Source organism: Drosophila subpulchrella, unplaced genomic scaffold (genome assembly GCF_014743375.2).
Source record: "Drosophila subpulchrella strain 33 F10 #4 breed RU33 unplaced genomic scaffold, RU_Dsub_v1.1 Primary Assembly Seq27, whole genome shotgun sequence".
Classification (NCBI taxonomy): Eukaryota; Metazoa; Arthropoda; class Insecta; order Diptera; family Drosophilidae; genus Drosophila; species Drosophila subpulchrella.
This window is the reverse complement of record NW_023665559.1, coordinates 893411-901293: the sequence shown is the minus strand read 5'-3', so window position 1 is coordinate 901293 and position 7883 is coordinate 893411. Positions and strand designations below refer to the sequence as shown.

At 46.8% G+C, this 7883-nt stretch overlaps 1 long non-coding RNA gene across 2 annotated transcripts; it reads right to left on the bottom strand.

Annotated features, from left to right (window-relative positions):
- Positions 1-2331: 2331 nt before the first annotated feature.
- Positions 2332-3253, bottom strand: LOC119559639. Of its 2 annotated transcripts, none has more exons than XR_005220888.1 (3): positions 3068-3253; positions 2552-3011; positions 2332-2483 (listed from the first exon to the last, which is right to left on the bottom strand). It is a non-coding gene; the product is annotated as an uncharacterized LOC119559639 (long non-coding RNA). The 2 variants fall into 2 exon arrangements; XR_005220887.1 differs by having other exon boundaries at positions 3061-3252.
- Positions 3254-7883: the final 4630 nt, after the last annotated feature.

Here is a 7883-nt window from a genome sequence, read left to right as displayed (position 1 = left end):
TAACAAAATCGATTTAATATTTTTTGTGTATTTTGTGAACGTCTTTTTTATGTTTACCTAAAGTTTTAGTTGTGTTCCCCCCCGATTCCCCCATAGATATTATGTTCATTGTATTAATCAGAGTTTTTAGTTAATAAAAGTGTTTAAGTCAGCTGCAGAAACTTGCAGATGTGTGTGAAACAATCAATAATCTAACGCATCTTTTTATTTCTTCAAGGTCAAACTTGTCCAGCAGAGCCCCTGTGTTTGTTTTGTGTTTGTCTTCGTCTTTACTTGTGGTTTACATTGTTTATAAAAACTTCGTAATATTTAAAAATTTTTGTTTTTAACTTTTAATGTGTTCGCACGCCTACATATTTTTAATATATGGTGCTCCAAAAAAGACACACACGCTGGAAAAGTACGACAAGTAATTGCTGATGTCCAACAAAATTTGATAAACAACGGCCTTAGAGATGAACTGAAGGCGTGTATTCAACCAATTGAGTACATTTGCAAAAAAATTGTTGATTTTTGGATGCGTTATAAACGTAAGACATCTTCTATTTTACAATATGAGTCTGATTGGCTGACTATAACAGAGTCAATTTTATTGAAAAATACAAAAAATGTACCCCAAGAAAATGCGGAATGTGCTCCACGCGGCCGTAAAAAACTAAATTTTATGGAGTCTTCAACGAGGACTAAGCGTCGGCGTATAGCTCAGTAGGTCGAAATTGATGAGACCGCTGTCTCTGCATTACGCAACGAAAACCAAACCCAAAAAGTATTGCCAGCGGATCCCACAGAAGTCATTTCTCTTTTAATGGAGACCGGAATGACCAAACACCAATATTTGTTGATTCGGAACTTAGTAAACAGCAAAATATTATTCGATTTTTTCCTAGCTATCAATGCATTTTAAGCTCTACAAAAGATAGATATGCTGACAACATATCTGTAGATGTATCCTACGCAGAAGTCGTGCTTCAAAGCTTGTTAAATAACACAGCCTCGAGCATACTTGAGCTTCAATCTAATGTTATTAAAACATTTGCAGATGATTTTGTTGCTCATCTGTTATTAATTGGAAAATGGGGGTTTGATGGAAGTACGGGCCATAGCGATTACAAGCAAACGTTTTCCAATAATGAAGTAGACGACAAAAGTTTATTCGCTACATCTTAAGTGCCTCTTCAACTTATTTCAAAAACTGATCAAAAAGTAATTTGGAAAAACCTTCGGCCTTCGTCAACTCGTTATTCCAGACCAATTCGATTCCAGTAAAAAAAAAGAGACAACCGAAGTATCAAAATCAAAGGAGATATACATTAAGGAGAAAATAAATTTTCTAATACCTACAGAACTATGTGTCCAAAAGAGAAAAATATTCGTTAAGCATAGCTTACAATTAACTATGGTAGATGGAAAAGTTTGTAACGCTTTAAGTGAATCGCACTCCACTAAATGGTATATTTGCGAAGCAAAGCCAACGCAGATGAACAATTTGAATGAATGTTTGAACAAAAATGTATCAACAAAATATTTCAAGTTTGGCTTATCTCCACTGCATGCATAAATAAGATTCTTTGAATACTTTCTTCACCTTTCTTATAAGTCAGTCATAAAAACGTGGCAGGCTAGAGGGCCCCAGCAAAAACAAAAAGTTTTAGAAAGAAGGAGAGAAGTTCAACGGGATTTTCGAGATAAAATGGGATTAATAGTGGACCAGCCAGGAGATGGTGGCAAAGGAACATCCAACGATGGCAATGTATCAAGAAATTTTTTTTCGAATTTCCGGTTGTCTTCTGAAATTACAGGCCTTAATGAAAATATGATTCATCGTTGTTCCACCTTACAGCAAGCTTTGGCATCGGGACACAAAATCAACGTACACAAATTTAATGAATATGCCCTCGATACTGACAAGGGGTTAATCAAGGAGTATCCCAGGTACTATTTGCCTGCGACGGTTCACGAGGTGCTTATTCACGGATCTGCTATTATAGAGCACGCAATTGTTTAATTGGAGAGCTCTCGGAGGAAGCTACAGAGGCGAACAACAAAGAAATAAAGAAATTCAGACTGAATCATACCCGCAAAAAGTCACGAATACTTACAAATACAGACATATTGAATTATTTGCTTTTACGGTCTGACCCATATATTACTGGGCAAAGATATATTGAAAAAAAGGACAATTTAAAATTATATCCCTCAGTTAATAGCTTGCTTGAGAAGACATCCTAAAATTTTTGTATAATTTTGAAGTTACAACCATTGTAAATTTTGTTTAGTACTTAAATGGCTCATAAATTGTTATTGTTTAATTATTTGTTAAATTTTATTGTTTGGGGTTCACTGGTTGGCGGATTTTTTCAACTACAATCACTATTTACGAAGCTTGGTAAAACTTTCAGCCCTCTAATGCCATTAAAAGCATTTTTGGCCGCGCTTCCATACAAGCGGAACCACTGTGCAACGGTTCGAATAAGCGTGCTACTCTGGATAGTAAATAACGTTTAGTGAATGTAGGATTGAACGAAAACTTGTTATTAAAGCCAATACAAACCTAAAGTTTTAATGGGTCCTCATTGTCCATCTCATAAATGCTACTGTTAGAGAGATCTGCAGCGGGGACGCTTTTTAAGAGGTTTGATGTCCACTTATAAAGCTCCATGCCTGCGGATTGCAGAGCGGTGAGCGCCAGAAAGTTCGCTGATAATGGGCATCTTTTTCTTGCATATCTATGCAGCGATTCATTTTTCTATATCGGCTACGAAGACAAACCGATGGAGACGCCAGTTGAGTATGACTCCTCCAAGATCGTTTTGTAGGGCGGGACCCGTGCATAGAATGTCACTCAAAGACCTCCCGTTAGAGGTTTTGCGCTAAGAGACGTATTCGACGCGCAACTTTATAGTTGGACGGTCTTCCATGATCACAGCTTGTTGGGGATCGGTGCACGCGGAGACTGAGAGTTACCTTCAACGCTCGATGATCCTGGTGTGTTCCCCTTCACTGTTTTCCACCTATTGTATCTGCTTTAGATTAAAGTACTCTTGAATAGTGCTGGAATACCGTTTACTAAAATCTGGCCGCTGGGCAAGTTTCCTTTCCAGGGCCTAATGTTTCCCTTGAACACCTATGTGGGGTCAAATAAGGCCTTTAATGGTAGACGAACTATATATTTCTCAACATTTGTCCTCTGTGCTGAGTTGTCGTGCTGTGAAAACCTGATCCAATTCTAAAAACTTCTGTACCATGTTGCTTAAGTTTGCCAAATTCCAACGAATGAAAATTGAAGGAGTCTGGTTCTGTAACAGTCCATTTCCGAATGTCGACACCGACAATGTTTTCTGTGAAGAGGGGGTACCTTCCGAGCCATGATTGATGAGAGCTCGAGCTAAAGCTGACTGCCCGGTGGAGTTATTTACAATCCGAACCAGTGGAGTAGCAAGAAGGGTGATTGAGTTTAGATGGGAGGCAACTGCGCTCAAGAGCTGCGTCGATGGTGCATTTTGTGCAGCGTCTGCGCTACGAACAGAGTCTGAAGGATGCGGTAGCGATACTCCAGGACGCAATGAGGAACTTTGTTGAGCATTCGGAAAATGAAACAAAGTGTGGTGCCGTTGACCACATTGAGAGCAGTTTTGGTTGCTGCTGCATTGACTAAGAGAATGGGAAGAATTAAGGCAATTGATGCAAGTCCTTGATCGAGCGGTCGTCTAAAACCTTACGCGCGAAACAATGCTTGGCAAGGATGCCAGGGTACCGTCCTAGAACGTGATTCTGTTGGCAGAGCGAGCCCCTGATGGACCCAGACTCAATACTGCTGTAAAAGCTGTGTTCCCTAACAGTAGAGTTTTCTGATGGTCTGGTTGTCTGGCGATGGTTGGTCGGCTGTATAGATTAAAATCTTGCTGGAACGGCTGGTTTCCTACTCTCAATTAAGTCGATTGTGAAGAAACACCGCCAACTTGGGGAGGTGGGTATTTACACGGTGTTGTCCAGGGTAAGCTCCCAGGCCTGGGTTGTGCTGATAGGCAGCTTTGTAAGTAAGTTATGTAACAACTAATGATCACAGGAATCAACGGCAATGTGAAGTCGTCGGAGTTCACTAATACATACAATTGCTAAGTTTAACAAATTCCAAAGGCCCACCACGATCTCCTTGGACAGTGGCTCGATTCCGTACAGTGCATTCATGTTGTACAGGGTTGATGTATCGTTTACCACAAGGTTCCATGCCACTAAATAGTTTGTTTCCGTAAATGCCATATGGATAATATTCTGGTTTCGTCCGTCCGGTAGAGCTTTCTTCCAGAAGTGTAATTTTAGAATGTTTGAAAAGGATATATTTTCACGTATTAGCTGCATAAAACTGTCAATAAAAGATGGACAATCAGCAAAATTTCCTGAAAAGCGGGGAACCGGCTATTTGGGTAGCCGAAATGTGGAAACAGGCATGGGCACTGTGAGGAGTTAAATAACTCCCCACAAATAAAAGCAGCAGCAGATGGCCGGCCGCTTACCAGACACGCGGCGAATCCGCGTAGTAACGGCGCGGCGAGGAGAGTTTGGAGACTTGGATGGAGAGCGAGAGAGTTTAAAGACCAAGGGTGGGGAGCGAGAGAGTTTGGAGACCAAGGATGGAGATCGAGAGAGAATGGAAACTTCGCGGGCAAGGCAAGAGTGCCGTGTGCAAAAGCGGGTAACGGGACTCCACCGGACTTTGGACTCTCCCGTGAACTTTGGACCGGGAGAAGAAGTGCCACATCTCGGCAGTGGAGCGGCACACAGGCGTGCCACAAGCATCACGGGAATCAGCGGGCCGGCAGCAGTGGGCGGAGCATCGATTGGAAGCGGTACGTGAAGGACAAGTGGGTCGACCAGGAGGCACGGACTTTGGACCCGGAGTAGAGAGATCCAGCGGGCCGTGCGCAAAAGGAAAATAACGGTTCCCGGAGGCCCTATATAAGGCCGCAGCGCGCTGGCAGCTGGATCAGTCGATCACAAGGAGTCAAACCGTCAAGATCACTCAGATACCAAAGTGAACAATCATATAACCAGATAATCTACAAGGGAGCAACAGCAAGTCGAGTCGCCAGAGAACGTCGAGACGTTCGGGATTGGGATACCAGGAATCTCCGAATTGAGACGCAGGTAGCTGAGATCCAGAGGGCATCACACGGCTAGGTCAAGGCGGTCGATTAACCCTATCCACAAAGTCCTGGCGTTACGCCTGGAGAGAGTATACCAAGCCAGAAGGGAGAGCGGTCGATCGGTACGGTCTCGAGTGGAATTGTCCAGGAGAGCCCTACAGATTCGACTTGCGAGGACCCGGAGCGGCGTGCCCGAACCCCAAATATAACAATCCAGAAGGGAGAGCGGTCGATCGGTACGGTCTCGAGTGGAATTATCCAGGAAAGCCCTACGGATTCGACTTGCGAGGTCCCGGAGCGGCGTGCCCGAACCCCGAGTACCAAAAGCCACGCGGAAACGTCCCGGACAAAAAGCAAAAGGCTGAGGCACTAGGCGTGGAAGCGAAGTAAAGCGCGAGGCAGCTTCCGCCTTGACTGTCTGCGCGGGCTGAGCAGTGGGACCATCCGGGACAGAGATCTGCAGGGAGCTGCGAGGATCTTAGGGAGCTGCGAGTATCTTCAGGGAGCTACAGGACTGGGACACCGAGTCATCAAGGCGAGAGGTCGTCGAGTCAATCAGGACCATCGGAAGTACCGAAGGTCACAAGCAACGAGTCAAGGCCAACCAAGCGACTAAGACACTTGTAATAATATACCCGCAATAAACCCAATAAGAACCCGTGAATTCTGTGCTTTCCCACTGAGCTACTGGGCGGTCACGTTAATATAAATTTGGTGGGACGAACACACAATATACTGAGCTAGCCGCACGAATCTCGTAGCGAGCAGACCATAAAAATCAGTTCGTTACATCTGGCGCCCAACGTGGGGGTTTATTGGGTTTATTGCGGGTATATTATTACAAGTGTCTTAGTCGCTTGGTTGGCCTTGACTCGTTGCTTGTGACCTTCGGTACTTCCGATGGTCCTGATTGACTCGACGACCTCTCGCCTTGATGACTCGGTGCTCCAGTCCTGTAGCTCCCTGAAGATACTCGCAGCTCCCTGAAGATACTCGCAGCTCCCTGAAGATCCTCGCAGCTCCCTGAAGACGCTCGCTCGCTGTTCGCCTCTCACGCGTGACTTGGTGATTGCTGGTAACGACTCGGACTCGCGAGGGGTATCAGCCGTACGGGCTTAGGGAAGCGTCACCGTTCTCAGACTAGGGTGAACAGAAGCTGCGCCCTCCAGGATCTCTCCTTTCGACACACCGCCGCCTGTCCCTTCTTCTGTCCCGGATGGTCCCACTGGGGTTTCTGCTCAGCCCGCGCAGACAGTCAAGGCGGAACGCCAGGAGGCTGCCTCGCGCTTTACTTCGCTTCCACGCCTAGTGTAAGCGAACGATCCACCCTAGCCCCACCCTTTTGCCTTTTGTCCGGGACGTTTCCGCGTGGCTTTTGGTACTCGGGGTTCGGGCACGCCGCTCCGGGACCTTGCAAGTCGAATCCGTAGGGCTCTCCTGGATAATTCCACTCGAGACCGTACCGATCGACCGCTCTCCCTTCTGGCTTGTTATATTTGGGGTTTGGGCACGCCGCTCTGGGACCTCGCAAGTCGAATCTGTAGGGCTCTCCTGAACAATTCCACTCGAGACCGTACCGATCGACCGCTCTCCCTTCTGGATTGTTATATTTGGGGCTCGGGCACGCCGCTCCGGGACCTCGTAAGTCGAATCCGTAGGGCTCTCCTGGATAATTCCACTCGAGACCGTACCGATCGACCGCTCTCCCTTCTGGCTTGTTATATTTGGGGTTCGGGCACGCCGCTCCGGGACCTCGCAAGTCGAATCTGTAGGGCTCTCCTGGACAATTCCACTCGAGACCGTACCGATCGACCGCTCTCCCTTCTGGCTTGGTATACTCTCTCCAGGCGTAACGCCAGGACTTTGTGGATAGGGTTAATCGACCGCCTAGACCTAGCCGTGTGATGCCCTCTGGATCTCAGCTACCTGCGTCTCAATTCGGAGATTCCTGGTATTCCAATCACGAACGTCTCGACGTAGCAATCTTGCTCCTCTGGCGACTCGACTTGCTGTTGCTCCCTTGTAGATTATCTGGTTGTATGATTTTTCACTTTGGTATCTGAGTGATCTTGACGGTTTGACTCCTTGTGATCGACTGATCCAGCTGCCAGCGCTCTGCGGCCTTATATAGGGCGTCCGGGAACCGTTATTTCCCTTTTGCGCACGGCCCGCTGGATCTCTCCACTCCGGGTCCAAAGTCCGTGCCTCCTGGTCGACCCACTTGTCCTTCACGTACCGCTTCCAATCGATGCTCCGCCCACTGCTGCCGGCCCGCTGATTCCCGTGATGCTTGTGGCACGCCTGTGTGCCGCTCCACTGCCGAGATGTGGCACTTCTTCTCCCGGTCCAAAGTTCACGGGAGAGTCCAAAGTCCGGTGGAGTCCCGTTACCCGCTTTTGCACACGGCACTCTTGCCTTGCCCGCGAAGTCTCCATTCTCTCTCGATCTCCATCCTTGGTCTCCAAACTCTCTCGCTCTCCACCCTTGGTCTTTAAACTCTCTCGCTCTCCATCCAAGTCTCCAAACTCTCCTCGCCGCGCCGTTACTACGCGAATTCGCCGCGTATTTGGTAAACGGCCGGCCATCTGCTGCTGCTTTTATTTGTGGGGAGTTATTTAACTCCTCACATTCTCCCCTTGCTTCGAGAAACATTTTAAACTTGTTCCTACTCTCCGGCGTTTCCTTGCTTATCCTAGCCTTCGGGTCCTTGTGATTCCCGCGGCGCTCGTTGCTCCCTCG